The sequence below is a fragment of the Lutra lutra genome, chromosome 9 (genome assembly GCF_902655055.1).
Source record: "Lutra lutra chromosome 9, mLutLut1.2, whole genome shotgun sequence".
Taxonomy (NCBI): domain Eukaryota; kingdom Metazoa; phylum Chordata; class Mammalia; order Carnivora; family Mustelidae; genus Lutra; species Lutra lutra.
Window position 1 is genome coordinate 110,271,318 of NC_062286.1, and position 19,295 is coordinate 110,290,612.

Sequence of the window (19,295 nt, forward strand, 5' to 3'; positions counted from 1 at the left end):
GTATCTGTACGTAACTCTATCGGTGTCTAGTCATGTATAACCAGGACACTGGTTACTAAGGAAGCAGCACCAGTGGGGAGCTAGCTGGGAGGGGGAAAGAGGAAGACAGATGGCTGGCATGTACATCGAAGTTGATATTCATTTTCTTTTTTGATGGAAATTCCTCAAAGGAAAGGACTCACAAAATGAAAGGGACTGGAAATAAATAACAAAAACATGTACGTTGAGGCTTCAAGCATGATGGAGAACTTTTCTTTTCCTATGATTTTTCTTCTTTTCTGGAAATATTGGCAGTCACAAAAGCAGTGAAATTTAGAACTCAGTGACTCACTCCAGGACCCATCTCCTTCATGATCTTGCTTTTTCAGGATTCGAAGTTAGTGGGGAAAGGCAAATGCATTATTTGACTTAAATTCAGTATGCATTGGCATTACTTACAGTGATTCTGAGAGCCTCTTAACAAAGGAGGAGCGATTACTGCATTGACAGTGAAATTAGAGAACGGTGAGGGTGCATTCTGTGGAGTTGGCAGTGAAACATTTGGCGGCACACCTGTTTTATGCAAATGATACAATAGCATGAGAAAATCAGCCAGGCAGCATTGTTCTCAGTTGTTTTAAAGGCAAGGGGTCATGGAGGCAATGCTGATATGGGCTCCTTTTTAATGGATTTAAAATTAGTTTCTAACCTATTGAAATCTTGCACAGCTTGTGCAATGACTTGCTCTGAGTTATTGCTGAGAAGCAGCTAGCTAATGGAAAAAGCAGAAATATCCAAGTTCATTCTGTATGGAGCCTCCCACTGCCCTGGCCTGTTCACTCTCCATTCTGCAGTGATTGCCCAACGGACAGCGTCATTGAGGAGCTGAGCCCTAGAAGTGACCCAAAGTGGGTTTCTATCCTCTAACCCAGCTCCCGGCCTGATTTTCACAAGTTACGCACTTGGATAATCCTTTTATCATCCCATTGCTATGAGCTAGATGTTACCCATCAGAACTTAATCCGCTTGAACTCGCTCTCTACACATACTGGTTGAGAAACAGGAGCAATTGCATCAAATCAGAAAGAATTCAGTGGGAAAATGATTGATTATGAAGTGATCATTACTCTCCCGCCAAACTACGATTCCCATCAGACTGATGATTTCTAACTTCTGCTAGTAAGAAACACAAGATGATCTGAAAATATGAAGTCAGTTAAAGATTCTATGATAAGATTCAGTTTTACCTTTTTCTGCTGTTTTAGAAATGTTGTGTGTTGAAATCAACCCAAATTTCCCACATTGGGTGAATGGATTAAAAAATGTGTAGACTATATATAAAGTGTTTTTAAAGGGAAATGAGACAACTGGAATGTCAGTTTTATTGAGTAATACGTTATAAAATCTTAAACAGCGTATGGGTTGACTGACAAAATCTATCCAACTATTAAGGGCAAAACGAAACTATATCAAGAGGTAAGTTATGCAGATCTTGCTTAAATGTCTAGGTGATATTAAAAGAGAAAGGGAGAGAGAGACAGAAAATATTGAAGCAGAAGGCAACACCTGGAATTATCCGACTGATAAAATTCAGAGACAGAGTCAGGGAGTTAGAAGCAAGAATATCATGTCATGTTCACTTTCTTCTTGTTCAGTGAGCAATGGAAGATGGGCTGCTCGTAAATGAAGCCACATGGAGGAATCTCAAATGCATTGCCAAGGATAGAGATGTACATCCTATGATTCTGTTATATGATCAAGAAAATTCGGGGTGCCTGGGTGGCTCAGTGGGTTAAGCCGCTGCCTTCGGCTCAGGTCATGATCCCAGGTCCTGGGTTCGAGCCCCACATCGGGCTTTCTGCTCAGCAGGGAGCCTGCTTCCTCCTCTCTCTCTGCCTGCCTCTCTGCTTACTTGTGATTTCTCTCTGTCAAATAAATAAATAAAATCTTTAAAAAAAAAGAAAAGAAAAGAAAAGAAAATTCGAAACTATAGGGACAAAATGAGACCAGTTGCCAAAGACTGGAAACGGGTGAAGAGAATGGACTCTAAAGACATAGTAGGGAATTACTCAAAGTAATGGAATTGTTCTCTATCTTAATTGTGGGGAGGTTACATTTCTATAACTATAGACTCTATTTGGTCAAAATTCTGAGGATGGCATACCCAAAAAGGGTGAATTTTACTGTATGTAAACCATGCACCAATGAACTTTATATTAAAAATTGCTTTTGGTGAAAATGACACTTTCTTCTAACTTCTGTTAAAAGAACAGCACACCAATCTCATTCTTCTTCCTGAGATACGATGCAATGCTTGCTATGCGGCGCTATGACCCAGCCTTCCTTCTGAGTTACAGACGTTATGTGTTGCTTCGACTTGGTGACACAAGAGGAAGTGAAGGTCATAACCTTTTTCTGCAATAATAAGAGACTTTTTGGATGAAGACCCACCTGTTTGTTACCAACACAACGTAACTCAGTATAATTAAAATTTTTGAAATAGTTCCTTACTGTTTAGAAGTCTTTTAGCTTTAACTAAAGGAAATCTCCTTCAAAGGAGAGTTAGGGAGAAAAACTGTAAAGCTAATAGGATAACTCCTTGAGATGCCTGGGTGGCTCAGTGGGTTAAGCCTCTGCCTTTGGTTCAGGTCATGATCTCAGGACCCTGGGATCGAGCCCCGAATCGGGCCCTCTGCTCAGCAGGGAGCCTGATTCCCACTCTCTCTCTGCCTGTCTCTCTGCCTACTTGTGATCTCTCTCTCTGTTAAATTAAAAAAAAAACTTTAAAAAAAAAGAAAAAGGATACTCACAGCCACAATATTGCATGATGGTGAGAAACGTATTTAAATGGCCTGGATTCTCCAAAGAGACCAATGATAGTCTGGTGGTTTAAAAACATGGTATAAATTCTTTGACCCTATTCCCATTAACAGGTGGGTGGTCTGTGTCCCCTCTTCTATGACTGCTTTGATCTATACAGTTGAGTAGAAGTAACACTGTGTGACTTCTGAGGTAAAGTTAGTAAAGGCCTTGCAGGTTCTACCATGTAGTTCCAGAACCCTCCATCATGGAGCTTGAGGCTAACATGTTGTGAGGGAGCCTAAGCCACATGGGATGGCTCCAGTGGACAATCACACCTGAGTCCACCCTCAGAGTCATCCCAGCTCAGGCAACAGATATGAGTGTGAAGAAGCCTTCAGGTGATTCCAACCCCCAAGCCATGTAAGTGTTGAGGCATCAGGAATCATGGAACAAACACACTGTGTCCTGTCCATTTTTTTTCTGACCTACAGTATCTGGGATTGTAATAAAATTGTGGTTGCTTAATGGCATTAAGTTACTAAGGTGTAGGGTAGTTTGCTAGGCAACAGCAAATAGCTATGAACAGGCATGGACAAAAAGCCAAGAACCAAACCACACCAAGACAAACAACAACAACAAAAGTCAGGGCTTATTTTAAAATAAAGGAGACCAGTGAAACCTGACAACTAAATGCAATCCGTGATCTTGACTGCATCCTTGAAGGCCCAAAATAACTCTAAAGAAAATAGTAGGGACAAAGAGAGACATCTCAAAATAAAAACTTGCTGGGAATAAAAAAAGAGACAAAGTCAAAATAAAAATTAAAAGAGAGAGAGAAGGAGAGAGCGAACTTAAACTCCAGAGTCATCCCGCCTGGGTTCAAACTGGCTCTTCTCATCACTAGGTCTGAGACCATAGGGAGTCAAATTGTCCATATTTAGGGTCACTAAGGTATTTAGTCATTTGGCTGTTACAGGAATTGAAAGAAATGTTATATCATATGTAAAGTGGTTGGAAATGCTCAGTAAATGTAATTACTAATAGCAATTATTTCCAACACAAGAAAAACCATTATGAACTTAAGCAACTGCTTGTCCCCTGTCTCCCTCTCAGCTTCTCTCTGCATGTCTGCTTTAATCTGCCCCCCTCCCCAACTTTGCAGCATGGTTTGCCCTCCTTCTGAATGCACCTGTTTGACATTGCTGCCTTGTCTCTCTCACATTTCCGCCATCCTCTGTTCAAGCACCCAGTCCAGATGTTTTCATGTCTCTCAATCTCATAAATACCAGGGAACGGTAGTCTGATCTGATCGGGGATCCTGTGGACACTCAGATCCTATCAGCTTCAGAAACTGGTTGAAACAGAGTTCTGATGTAGGAAGACAGTTGCTGACACCCTCCTCCCCACCCATCCAAATCTCAGAAAAAACAGCCCTGAGAGAGGGGAAATGGGCTCTGCAGATTCCTTCTTCATTAAAAGACAATTTTAATATAGATCGACTGTGGAAATGGAATTATTTTAATTTCAGGGCCGTGGAAATCATTTTAATTGTGAAAATTAGAATTTTATCTGATTTTATAATCTGAAGAGATGAGCTGGGGAAATTGTGAAACCGGGGCTGGAAGAATTTTCTTGCCCTTCTAATTCTGCCAATTTTTCATTATTCCCCTTGCAATTAAATAGTTGTTTAGAAAGTGTTGCTTATCTTCCCTGAAGCTTAGTAGCCTGGAAAAGGACAAAAGAGTGTATTGGTGACATCATTTTATGTCTTATGAAGCAAATGTATTTGTGGAACTAAGTTATTGCAAAACAACAATAAACTGGAATGATCTCTTAAAAATATTTTAAGTGTACAATATATTCTTGTAAAAATAGGATATATATTCTTGTAAAAATTCCAGTAAGGCATATGCTGCAGATATATCTTTGATAGTCACAGATCAGATGTGTACAAAAATAAATCGCTATTTTACCACTGTGCATATTTTCCTGGTCTCTGATGATCCATTTTCACTCATCACTGGAAAACTTAATATAGTTACTTCTGGTAGAATTGCTGGATTGAAAAGTGTAAGGGTTTAAAATTTTAATTATATAGCCAAATTACCCTCCAACATTTTAATAGTCCTTGTTAAATTACCAATTCATACTCCCACTTGCAATGAATGAGAACATCACCTCCCCACATCTTTGCCAAACTAGATGGTTCGAACCTCTTTTTTACCATCGTCCCAATGTCACTTATGTTAAAGTCTATTGCGGTGATTATCAGTGAGTTTAAGCATCAAACTCTGTTTAATTATCCTTTCATACTTGTTTCCTACGAATTGAATGTATTGATTTGTAGAAGTTCTTTAAACGTTCTAGATAGTCATTTGTTTTTGTTGTATATTGTGATGTGATGTTTTCAAAAAAGATGTATTTGAACCTTAAAACAAACAACCTTGTCCACAAGGGGTAGAGAGGAGGGGAAGGGATTCCTGAAGAGAGCCTCTAAGCAGTGTGGGTGACATCCCTGTCCCATCGCTGTCCCAGGGGAACTGGATTGCTCCTCCTCTCGCTAGTGACACTTAATGAATAGTGTGCTCCATGTGGGCAGACGTGGACTGCTGGTTGTCTCTTGCTCAAGGTGTAGAGAATGTGACAGACTAGTGGAAGAGGGTAAAGGATTGCATTTGGGAAATAACTATCCTCTCACTCATAGTGGGCCCAGGAATGTGGGTGTCTTTCCTAACTGTGACCTCAAACCATCTAGGAAGATATGGGGACTCAACAGTGAAAGTCTGCGGAGTGGTTCACCAATTACCAGAAGCATGACCCAGAGAGGCATGGATGCTCTGGGTGAGTTTGAGATGGATCATCTAAGATAGGATCATCTAAGATCCTACTGAATTTTTCATGAAGGTCACCTTCAAACATTAATCAGGCTCAGAGAACAAGAAGTCAGGTGTGACAAAGGCCAGCCCCAGCTAAGCAGGATCTTCCTGCTTTATCCTTTTACCTCTCCTTCTTTCTCCCCCCCTCTCCCCTCCAAGCAGAGTCTAAACCCACAGCCAGCAAGAGGGTACGAGGTGAGAAATAGACGGAAGCCAACCATATCCCCTTCCCTAAAGGTGAGGGGCCCGCAAAATGCCTCACAGAGTTGGAGAGGAGGAGGAAAAATCTTATCTTAGAATGAAGTTTGAAGTGTTGATTAACATCTGGGACTGAAAGAAGGGTATGTCTTTGACTTAACGTGAACTTAGCACAGAAAAGCCATGGGGCCTATTGAAGCTTCTCCCATTTAAATACTTTGTAGAATGTCAGTAAAGTTACTTTTTGTTATGTTCCAAACATCAAGGATTGGTGAAAACACACTGCAGATATTTTTTTTTCCTGTCTTGGCTTTCTTTATGCTATAATATGTTTGACTTTCTTCATATTATAATATGTTTGTAGACCTTCTCAACTCAAGTCATCCAACTCATCTATTATTAGAAGGGCCTTCTTATCCTAAGATTATAAATATATTCACTTCTTTTTAAACTCACATCCCGTATTTAATCTCCTACAACTGGTTTTTAGATGCATCTGGAGTTCATTTTGTGAATACTGTTGTGGTGTCAAGCCTTTTTGGAAAATTGCCCTCAGCTGGGAAGAGCTACCTCGGTAGACCTCTTCAAGGTCATATCTCTTGCCCCAGGGGTAGCCCACATCCAGTGACTGATCCATGTGGGACTAGAACATGCCAGCTCCCTGACTCCAAGGCTGATAGCTCTAAAGGATACTCCAACTTCAGAGTTCCCTTTGGACTGGCTGAGGCCACTGAGACTACATTGCAATCCAACTTGTACCTCTGCCCATTGATACTTGCTTCACATTCTCCTCCGGGGTTAATCTACTGAACAACTCCCCACTGAACTTCCTGTCAACCAATCTCTGTCTCAAAAGCTGTTTCCTGGGGAACGTGATTTGCAAGAAATTTGAAGTAGTTAACTGGAATCTATTTTTCTGCCAAGTGCAGAATTCACAATCTCAGTACCTTTTGCTGAACAATTAATCCTTTCAATTTAAAATGTCACCTTTATCGTATACTGACTTTTCCCTTGAACAAAGGTCTGTTTTTGGTCTATTCAGCCTACCTGACTCCTCAATTATATTTTCTGAAATTATTTCCACACTCTTTAACTCTGTAGATTTAGAGTAAATTCTGTTATCAGGCTAAGCGAGTTGTTCATGATGATTATTTTAAAATAAGAAGTAAATTGACTATTCTTTTGTTTATATATGTATTTGCTTTTCCTCTTCAAGGTGAAATTTAAATAGATTTTCTTGAGTTCATGTAAAAACTCATATAAAAATTTGAATGTGGATTTTACTTATTATTGCATTGAATTTAAGGAATAATCTGAGGAGAACTGAAGTATTTACAATATTGAATTCTTGCATCTGAGAGTTTTGAATATTTCTTTATATGCTCATGCATTATTTTCCTCTTTGAGAGTTCTCATGTATATTACACTTATGTCTTGGTAGGTTTGTTTCTAGACATTTTAGAGCCCTTATTACTACTTATGAAAAGTATTTGAGATTTATAGGTTAATCTTATATCTGACTTTGATAAATCCCCCTGTGAGTTCTAATAATATTTTAATATATACTATTAGGTTTTCTGGGCAGGTGATATCATCTTCAAATAATACCAGTTTTGTCCTTTCTTTTTTAATCATCATATCTAATTTCTTTCTTGTTTTTATTACACTGGCCATGTTTTATTACATTTATACCATGACCGGGATAGCAGGCACCTCTCATTGCTTAAGATTTGCATAGGAATTCCTCTTACCAATGGATATGATTTTCCTGGAAGTTTCTGGTAGATACTGAATATCTATTTAAGGCAGAGCCTTAAGGATAAGTCATCCATGAGTGAGTGGTAAAATAACAATAAAGTGAGATGAACCCAGAAGTCAGAGAAAGGGTGATGGGTCTGACTGCCCAGAATCTCTGGCTTCTGGTCAAAAAGAACTACTGCAGGAAACAGATGGCAACTTTAACTAACTAACTAGCTAACTAACTAAATAAACAAATAAAGGGAAGTAAAAGGATTCAGTTAGAAGACATAATAATCTTTGGGGAACAAAAACAAATAATTTTCAAATTGTACGACTCAGGAGAGATATTGATAGTGGAGAGTAGACATGGCTAAGCCCTGATCCATTAAGTGGGAAGATCCGGAGTCATAAAGATGGATAAACAGAAAACAAAATTACAAAGTTTTGAAATCACAAGGCAAACCAAAAGCAATTTCGAGTACAACTCCAGGAATTCTAAAATGCCATTAGTAAGAACTCCAGGTAGAGATAAAGAAATAGAGAGAAGAGAGGTAATAATCAAATAATGAACAAAATTTACTGTGAGTGGGAAGAAAGAGAAAGTCTTTATAGTTAAAGGGCTGAATGGGTTAAAGGACAGAGTTATAGTTAAAAGACAAAGCTGGTGAAATGAGAGCTGGTATATACCTTGGTAAGATTTCCAGACTTCAAAAATAAATAGCAATTCATATAAGAATCAAGAAAGGAAGAAAATGGTATTTTTTAAAAATAATGATTGATTTATTTATTTTAGAGAGAGAGAGAGCGCACAGGCAGAGTGGAGGGGTAGAGGGAAGGGGAAAGAAATCCTCGAGCAGACTCTGCACTCATTGTGCCCAGCGTGGTGCCCGTCAGGGGGCTTGATCCCAGGACCCTGAGGTCATGACTGGAGCTGACACCAAAAGCTGGATGCCCAACCAACTGAGCCACCCAGGAGCCCCAAGAAAATATTCTTTTAAGAAAAGGAGAGATATTCCTTTTGGCACTGTAGTTTCAAGACAAACACAAATATAAGGAACATAGTTTTACGATATCAATGTAAAGGAGGAGAATTTAAGACTCAAAGCACTAACAGAATAAAGGAACATTACGTAAGATAAAAGGCACAATTACTGAGGAAGATATAAAGATTATAAACCAATGACTATGGCAGCTGACTCTGCAAAACAAAAACAATTAAAAATGCAAGAAGACTGTAATATAAAGTAGAACTATGGTGAGATGTTATAAATACTACTTTAAGAATCAGTAAGTCCTTGAGTGGGAGTAACACAATAAAAAACTGATTTCATGAAAAAACTAATTTCATGATATAGCAAATATTTATAGGTAGTGCATATACAATTTTTTCATATGTATGGGACATTTATAAAAATTCATCATATGGGGGAGCCTAGGTAGCTCAGTCAGTCTAGTGTCTGACTCTTGATCTCTTCTGGTCTTGATCTCAGTGTGAGTTTAGACAAAAAAATTAATCATAGAGTTGACAAAAATTATCATTGAATTGAACTCAGCATCCTGAGTTCAAACCAAAAACATTAATAATATAATCATAAGAAATTAATCATAAACTGAAAAAAATCAGTTGTATAAGCCACATCCTCTGAATCCCTAAACACAAAAATGTTCAAGAATTGAATAATTAAAATTATTAAACATAATACCAAGTGAACTTTGAGTTAAATAGGGAAAACAATGCTAACATGAAAATTGACATATAAAGGACCATAAGAAGAATCCGTCACATCAATTGAGACATAACTGAGGTATAACCAGAAGAAAACATATATTCTGAAATGCTTTTATTAGCAAAAGAAGAAAGGAACAAAGAAAAAAATTCTGTACTTCAGAACGCTTAGTGTGTGCTAGATAATGTTTTGTGTTCTTCACGTATATTAAATCATTTAATTCTCACAAAAATCTTATGAGGTAAATATTATTATCCCTATTCTTTAGATGAGGAAACTGGAACTGGAACTCAGAATGGTTAAACACTTTGACGAATATACACACAGCTAGCAAGTGGTGACACCGGTCTTTAAAACCAGCCAAGTCTGGTTCCAATATACACTCCTACCCACTATGTTAAATTCATCTTAAGACGTGCCTGGGTGGCTCAGTGGGTTAAGCCGCTGCCTTTGGCTCGGGTCATGATCTCAGGGTCCTGGGGTCGAGTCCCGCATTGGGCTTTCTGCTCAGCAGGGAGCCTGCTTCCCTCTCTCTCTCTCTCTCTCTCTCTGCCTGCCTCTCTGTCTACTTGTGATCTCTCTCAGTCAAGTAAATTAATGAAATCTTAAAAAAAAAAAAAGAAGAAGAAGAAGAAGTTGGAAGAACCCCTCACTCAGCCATCCGAAAGAATGAAACCTTGCCATTTGCAACACCATGGATGGGGTCTAGAGTGTAGAACGGCAAGTGAAATAAGTCAATCAGAGAAAGACAAATACCATGTGATTTCACTCATGTGTGAACGTTAAGAAACAAGACAAATGAAGGAAAAAAGAGACAAACCAAAAAACAGGCTCTTAACCATAGAGAACAAACTGATGGGTACCAGAAGGGAGGTGGGTGGGGACATGGGGGAAATAGGTGATGGGGATGACGGATGTACCTGTCACGATAAGGATCAGTGTATGGAATTATTACATCACCATACTGTACACCTGAAACTAATATAACACTGTTTGTTAACTACACTGGAATTAAAATAAAAAAAAAATTTGGAAAAGCACAGACATCAATGAAAAAGGAAAGAGGGGATGAAAAAGATATAAAGTGAAATTTAAAAAATGGAAAATAAGAAATACAGCAGAATGAATAAACAAATCCTAGGCCTAAAGTATTGAAAGTATACATATATTTTCAAATTATAATATCTATGAAATGTTGAAAATATGTAAAATAAATATGATTAGTAGATAAAAAGGAAGTAAAAATATTCACCAATAAGTACGATAAAGAAGGTATGTAGGTGTGAAGAAGAGATGAAATAAATGGAAAGAAATGATCCTATGTAATTCTGTGATAAAAAATTTGAAAATGTATAGAAAATGCATGTTTTCTTAGGGAAATGAAAATTCCTGCAATTGATTCCCCAAAAGTGTAAAACACATAAAGAGACTAGGGGCCTAAGGAGAGATCAAAACAAAATTGTTCTTTAAAAAACATGAAAATAATATCAAAACTATATAAGCACTGTGTTCTTTAGAATAATTTTAATGTTAGCTCCTTAATAGAGTAAAAAACTTGAAAACTACCCCTCTTCATTATATGAAGTTAGGACATTAAAAATAATACACTAACAAAAATTAGGGTAGGTTTCAGGAATACTTGAACAGCAGAGTATCAGAAAAATCTCTCCATTTATTATATTAAGTCAACAAATTAAAGAGAAAGCACAAACATATTACATAGATATTAAAAAGAGATTTGAGAAAATTTAGCAGCCATTGACAATAAAAATTTAAATAACAGAAAAAGAAGCTAATACTCTCAAACTTCAAAAACAAATAGCCACCATTCTGATTAATGAGGCACTAAATTCATCACTTATAAAATAAAAGACAGAGATGCCTGTGCTGTCGTTATTCCCCATTGCTTGAGAATTCTAGTTAATTCAGAAAAGCAATAAACTAAGATGTTATTTTTAAAAATATGTACAATGAGGGACGCCTGGGTGGCTCAGTTGGTTGGGCAGCTGCTTTCAGCTCAGGTCATGATCCCAGCGTCCGGGGATCGAGTCCCACATCGGGCTCCTTGCCCATCAGGGAACCTGCTTCTCCCTCTGCCTCTGCCTGCCATTCTGTCTGCCTGTGCTCGCTCTCTCTCCCTCTCTCTCTCTGACAAATAAATAAATAAAATCTTAAAAAAAAATAAAAATAAATAAAAATATGTACAATGAGTGGTGCTTGGGTGACTCAGTTAAGTGTCTGCCCTCAGCTCAGGTCATGATGCCAGGGTCCTGGGATTGAGCCCCATGTCAGGGTCCCTGCTAAGGGAGGTTCTCCCTCTGCCTCTGCCCCTCCCCTGCTGGTGCTCTCTCTCTCTCTCTCTTGTTTGCTCTCTTTCTCAAATAAATAAAATCTTTTTAAAAAAATTAAAAATATGTGCAGTGATTTCTTCTTATCTACAAAGCAAAAGAGATCTTATTAAAAATTAACAGGATTACTAAGGAAATTAGAGAGCTAAGTAGAAGATAAATATATGATTATCAATAGAAATAGCCAACTAGAAATAGAAGTGAGGAAAATACTATATGCATATTTGGGGCAAAAATCAGTAAAATACTTGTAAAAAAATTTTGAAAATAAAGGTAAAGAACATGTGTGAAGAAAATTATAAAATCATATTGGAAGCTATAAATTCATGTGACAGCATGAATATTAACACCAGACAGGACAGTACAAAAAAGTCCCAATGATTCCAAATGTGATTCATCCAAAAATGAAACCTACTCCAAAGCCACTCTAATCAAAATAACATACAGCCTAGGATAGATTGGTAATCTCCCAAATATATCACTATATTCCTAAGAATTTGGTAAATGACAAAGGTGATATTGAAACGGATGGAGGGGGGACATGGCGCTTTTAAATTATGAACATGTTATATTTATTAATATATCTGAGGGGCGCCTGGGTGGCTCAGTGGGTTAAACCGCTGCCTTCGGCTCAGGTCATGATCCCAGGTCCTGGGTTCGAGCCCCACATTGGGCTTTCTGCTCAGCAGGGAGCTTGCTTCCTCCTCTCTCTCTGCCTGCCTCTCTGCTTACTTGTGATTTCTCTCTGTCAAATAAATAAATAAAATCTTTAAAAAATATATATATATCTGAGAAATGACAGAGGAAACGTCAACCTCCCATGATGTAGCTCGATCCATCCCAGTTGCATTAAATGCAGAAATTTTAAATAGGAAACCCAAGGAGCTACAGAAGAAAGGATAAGTTTGACTATACACACATTTAAAACTATGTAATTATACTACCTACTATTCAAAGAGCTCTTACAAATTAATAAACAATTCATAAGAAAAATAGCCTGGAGATATAAAGAGGCAGTCTGTAGAAGAGCAAGTACAAATGAACAATAAACACTCAGTAAATAAGTGCTCAATTATTCCAACAGTTAGGGAATTGAAATGTAGGTGACAGTGGCATCACTTTATAACTCTCAGACTGTGAAAATACGTGAGTGTGATTACACCTGCTACTGGCAGGGCTGGGGAGAAAGGGTGTCCTCTCACTTGGCTGATGTGGGTGTGTACTGTTTAGGGCCTTTTGGAAGGCAATCTGCCAAGGTTTATTCAAATTCAAACTACACATATTCGTAGCTCTTGAAATCCTACTTTTGAAAATCTATCCTGTTGAAATAAAAACACTAGTACATAGGAGTGTAAGCACAAGTGCATTTACTGCAGTATTGTCTGAAATGTAAACAAGATAAAAAAACAAATATTCTTGTCCATGGGGAAACTGACAAGCCTAGGGACATCAATAACTGTTGAAACTGTAGGTTAGATCCCCAAGGTGGCCTGGGAGCCAGAGCCACACTATCTGAAGGGACAAAAGCAGAACGAATGGGATCGTATGTGATATTATCACAGTTTTGTAAAGTGAACAATGTTAAATTCCCTGATGTGTTCATTTGCATGTAATTAGGTCATTTGGAGAAAGTAGGTGTTTTGGATGGGTCCTCTGGGAAGCAGATGCTCACATGGGCTTGAGTGCAAGAAGTTTTTTGGAGGGAGGGGTGACTAGCACTTGTGAAGGATAAAATGGGAGAGGCAAATAGGTTGCAACAAACCACAGTTCGTGCCTCAGCTCTGGCTAAGTCTTGGCCATCTCAAGAGGAAGTTCTGGAGCAAAGACTGCCCACTGGAGGAGTCCCACATGGGGCACAAATGGCCAGTCATAGGCTGAGGTCTACCCCTGGAAAAGGGTAGTCAAAGGCCCTGATCACTGGAGGGCATCAGCTAACTGCATTCCTTTCAGATGAATGCTGAGTTATTTTTGAAGGGAGATCCAAACAGTGCATTTTCATGGCCATACGTATGCCAAGATGTTTGGTAGGTAAAGGTGAGACTAGAGGGTGTGGGGCAAGGTTGAGCTAACAATATGCAGATTAACCACATATCCCTGGAAAAATGAAGTTTAATTTGTGTATCATCTTCATAAAAATGGAATTATATTTATATGTAATTCTTTGCAACTTTTTTTCCTTCAAAAATTATGGTCCGAGATTCATACAAGTTAATGGACAGAGTAGTTTATTCATTTTCAGTGCGGGATAATGTTCTGGTTATGATTATACCACAATTTATTACCTCCACTCCTGCTGATGGACAGATGTGTTGCTCACTCTTTGGGAACATCCTTGTTTATGTCTCCCAAGGCCCATGAGCAAGAGTCTCTCTGATGCATATACCTAGGGTTGGAATCGCTGGATTGCAGCCTATAATTATCATTATCATTAGCTTTATAAGATAATGCGAGGGGTGCATGGGCGGCTCTGTTGGTTAAGTGTCTGCCTTCCATTCAGGTCATGAGCCTGGGGTCCTGGGATCCAGCAGCCCCGCCTCAGGCTTCCTGCTCAGTGGGGAGCCTGCTTCTCCCTTTGACTCTGCCCTTCCCCCTGCCTGTGTACATGGTCTCTCTCTCTCCCTCTCTCTGTGTCAAATAAATAAATAAATGAATACAATCTTCAAAAAAAAAAAAAAAGATAATGCCAAATAGTTTTACAAAGTAGTGTAAAAATGGAATTTTACATAAAGGTATGTAAATTAATGTGAATGCATGGTGAGATAGGGTGGTGAGATTTCAGGTGATTTTTACTTTCCTCCATATAGTTTGATTTATCGTCTGATTTTTTTTTTTTTTTGAAAAGCAAGCATTAATTTTATAATCTGGGGGGAAGAATAATAAAGGTATGTTCATCATGTAACACGTTGAAAAAAGTTGAAATTCCCAAAAGTAAAGCAGCCATGGTAACATATTCTGTAATAAGAAAAGCAAGCTAGGACATCTCATTAAACAAAACAAAAAATAAGACTGAGCCATCTCTCCTGGTCCATTATCTGGGTAATGTTACAGATAAACAGAAGCTATCAAAATAGATAAGAAATCATAATCCTTGAATCTTAATCTCAGCTAATTTAATTTTCCTCTGACAGAAGGCCTTCCCAATTAAACCATGGCTACTCTTTGAGAAAGGCATGCTTTTGCACAAGAATGAAATGTCCAAATGGTTTCCTTCTCGGAGAGCAAGGAGTTCTATAAAACACCAGGTCTTGCTAACTTTATGGACAATGTAATAGAATTCCTTAAACATACCCAGTTTTCTTTCACGATTTTATGGGATACTGATGTTTCCAGTTTCAGGGTCAACGTGTCTCCCCATTTTTGAAGTTGCAGAATGGTATTTTTCCAGTCAGTTTAAGCAATAACATTCATAACGATATTATCTTTACTCTAGAATCAAGGTATATACTTTGCCAAAATAACTGGCATGCTTGTGCAATCTCCCTTTGTGTTTTTCCATCCTGTCACTAGGAGTCTCTCTTATTTTTAATTTCAGAAGAAAGATGAATGTTTACTAGGTCTTAGTTCACTTCTTACTCTCCTGGCTGAGCAATTCACCAAGATTTTAACAGAAAATTCTAAGAGCACTTAAACCAACGGAAGGGTTTGTCTGTATCTACTCAGAGGAGAGAAACCACACCAGTTTTGTGGACAGGGAGAATTCAATACAAAGAATTTGTTAACCTCAGGACTGAAGAAATAATATGTTTAAAAAAAAAAAAAAAGAAGTATCATTGAATTAGCAATTTCAGGAAGCAACCAGCCCAGGAGGGGTTAGGGGCACAAAGGGCAACTGTTGGACTCATTAAAATGAGCAGCTTAGAGAAGGACTCTGTGGAGGTGAACCTTAGACCTCTACAGAAGGGTTCTGGCCAGATGGACTTGGATGATGGGGGCTGGAGGAGGGGGCTGGTTTCCAGACCTCTGAGAAGGACCATGGCAGCTGGTGCTGGTGTCTCTGGGCTCAGAGGAGGGGCCCCCTGGAGTAAGAGGAACTTGGGCATGTGGTAAAAATTCACTCCAAAATTCCCGACTGGGTGAGAAATGGCTTACTCTCTGGGGAGGAGAGGACAATATGGGAAATATATAGCCATTGACAGAAGTATTAATTAAGAAAGCCTCTTGTGTTATATGGTTATTAAGTAATGTTGAGCGACTTTTCCAAGTTACACAGGAAGTCATAAGAGCCAAGCAGATGTGGAATTAACTTTGCCTCTCATTTATAGTCACATGTCCAAATCAGTTTCATCTGATGTTAGACACTTGAAGAACTGTAGTTTCTTTTCTTCTCCCTGTGTGTTTGATGACTATGACAGGGCAACTTTCAAAATAAGTGTAGGAAAATAGGTTTCTTTTAACAGATGCAACAAAGTTTCAATTCAGTGCAATGGTTGAATTTGATACTGTTACAACTGTCAAATTCAAGTCATTTAATTCTGATTTTAAAGAAATAAGATATTTTTGAAATGACGATTATTAGCTAAAGTAGAATAGAGGAGCAGACAAGAGCCAAGTGACTGCATCCCTTCATTTGACAAATATTCATTAGGTTCTTGCTATTTGTCAGATTCTACTAAACGATTAAACTAAAAATTGCTTCTTCATGTGTGAAGGTCAGGAAGTCTTGGGATCAAAGGTTATAAGACTGCGAAAAAGGGTGCATCTGTTGCTGTTTAACACTGAACTTTATGTTGTATTTTTATTTACATACATATACACATGGTGCATGTTAGGTATATATCGTTTAAAATATCTATAATACTTCAGGTATTAAAGGTTATCAAAAAAGAAACAAGACTCTATACACTCATACTATCTGGCAGTTATCTGAGCAATAACTATATTTATGTAATAAAGAATTTAAATAAATCAAATACATCACTCGTGGAGCCCTGAGAAGATCCCACAGCCTGCAACTGCCTAATTATAATCTCTATCGCCACCTAGTGGCACAAATCTTAAAAAATCGGTTGAACCGTTCAGCGGAGCAGTCTTAGAACCCTACCTGCCTGAGTGCCTTCAGCTTCTTGGTTCTCTGGAACCAAATGCCACAAAATGTGATTTTCTCCCCTTGTTCTTGGCCAGTATGAAGTAGAGTGAGTGGTATGGGGTGTTCATATTCGTTGTAGGCTTCCTTATTTAGATTCTAAAAGAAGGGAGTGGAAGGAAATCATGTCACTGTGTCTTTCTATTGTTTCACATCATTAAAAAAACTGTTATTTCAGGAAAACAATTTTCCTCTTAGCACATGAGGGCTATTAGTTGTTTCAGAAATAAGGTTTACAATGTTTTCTTTTCTATGAAAACTGTCGACAACTTTTATTTAAACTATTTGAAGATGTAGCGTGTTTTTCCTAAGCGTCGTTTTCCTGATTTTGATAGCAATTAGAAAAATGATCATCAGATTCACTGAAAATCATTGTCCCAAAAAATAAAGAAGTAAACTTTTTTTTAAAGGTTATTTTGACATCATATAAAGAAGACACACCAATTAAGCTTTGGAAAACTTACAATTCAATGTTGTAGGGAAGGCCATGTACATGAATGAATAAATATGTTTGTACTTAGGTTTCTTAAGCTAAAATGACAAACACGTGTGTTGGTGATTTTAATTAAAAATGGCTTAAATTTTTTTCTGTGTATAAAAACAGATGTATAGGATAGAAACTTGTTTTGGCCTTGGCCTTAATGTTCACCTATTATGTAAATACTGGGCTCAAGGGTAGGTTAGATAAGACACATGGACTATCTGTCTTGGAGAAAAATGCAGAAATGTTAGCTTGGTTTGGTTCAGCTTGGTTCGGTTCAGAAATAAAATAATCATGCATACCCAATTCTGGGGACATTCACGATTTTGTACAAAGGCCTTCTCTTACTTCATCTTCCTTTATCCATCCCCCCCATCCCCATCACGGCCAGTATTTTGCTCTAGATCTCTTTCCACTTCTTATTTTAACCCCAAGCTCTCTTCAGGACCCTCCCTCTGCTGTTTCTACTTCTAGTTCTTTATATCTAATACTACACAGTATCCATCATCTTTTCAGTTTCCATTTTTTCCTAGTGATAGACCACTCTTGGCACTGCAAGTAGTACTAAGATAACCACACTTGTGTATGACCCTCAGGCAGAAATTTACTTGTTTTTTGTTTGTTTGTTTGTTTGCTTTTGTTTTTTAAGATTTTATTTATTTATTTGTCAGAGAAAGAGAGAGCACAAACAGGGGGAGCATCAGGCAGAGGGAGAAGCAGGCTTTCTGCTCTAGGATGGAGAATTTGATCCCAAGACCCTGAGATCATGACCAGAGCTGAAGGCGGACACTTAACCGAATGAGACACCCAGGCCTCATATCCCTGGTTTATATTCTCAGGCATAATTTATAGGGATTTTACAGATACAATTTCATAATATAATAAATTACTTCTCTTTTGGATGCTGCTCTGTTCAAACTTGTATCTGGAGTACATGAAGGCTCCCATCTCCCCAGAGCCTTGCTAAAGGTGACATAATACCACCATTTTGTTTTGTTATGTTGTTTTGTTTTGTTTTTTCCAAAAAGGTAGGGTCATTACTGTTGCATGCCATTAATCTGATTTCTAGTGTGGTAAAGTATCTCTTCATATCTTTGCTAGCTGTTCTGTTCTGACTATGAATATGATGATTTGAATATGAATATGATGATATATGGCTTACTCCTACATCTCGCCTATTTCTCTGTTGATTGTCCACTCTTTCCTTTATGTCCTTTTATATTATTGATAGGAAGATCTTATAGATTTTTGACAGGGCACTTAAGTTTCTCCCAAACTTTGTCTATGATGTCCTACACTAGACTTATTGAAGATGTAGCGTAAAGAAGGGGTCCAACTTGATTTCCACATGTTTATCCATTTTTCCTAACACTACATGTTCTAGTAAACAAGTCATCATTTCCCTGCTGATTTGAGGTACCACCTCTATCCTATGCCACATTCTTATATATACACAAATCTGTTTTTTGAGATTTCTATATGGTTCCAGGACATTGTTCTTATTATTATGGCTTTATAACGTGTCTTTGTATCTGGTGAACTGGAATTTCACCTAAAGCCTAGGGTTCTTGCTCTTGGGAGAATTTTTGTCTATAACAGAGACCTTTTTGAGGCAGCAGACACACAACTAGTTAGCGTGTTCTCCCTCTTATCTCATCTTTTTCAAAATCTACATAATCGTTTGTGTGTCAATTTTCTCATGTAAATTTAAGACTAAGTTTTTTAGTATCTTAAAATAACCCATGGGGATTTGATTGGAGATTTGATTGGGGATTTGATTTGAGATTTTAGAGTAAGTTAAGGGAGATGAACATTTAAAAAATATTGAGCTTTGGGTTTTTTTGGTTGTTTTGTTTTGTTTTAAGAAAGATTATCTCTTCATTCAGAATGCATACAACTCATCTGAAGGCCATGAGACATGTTCAATGCTTCTTAGTGGTTATTTTTTCTAGTCAAATTATCTATTTGTGCTAATTTTGGCATTTTGTATTTTTTTCCAGACACATATCAATTTAGAAGCCTGCTGGACAATTAGAAGCATTTGGCCACCTCACCCCCATT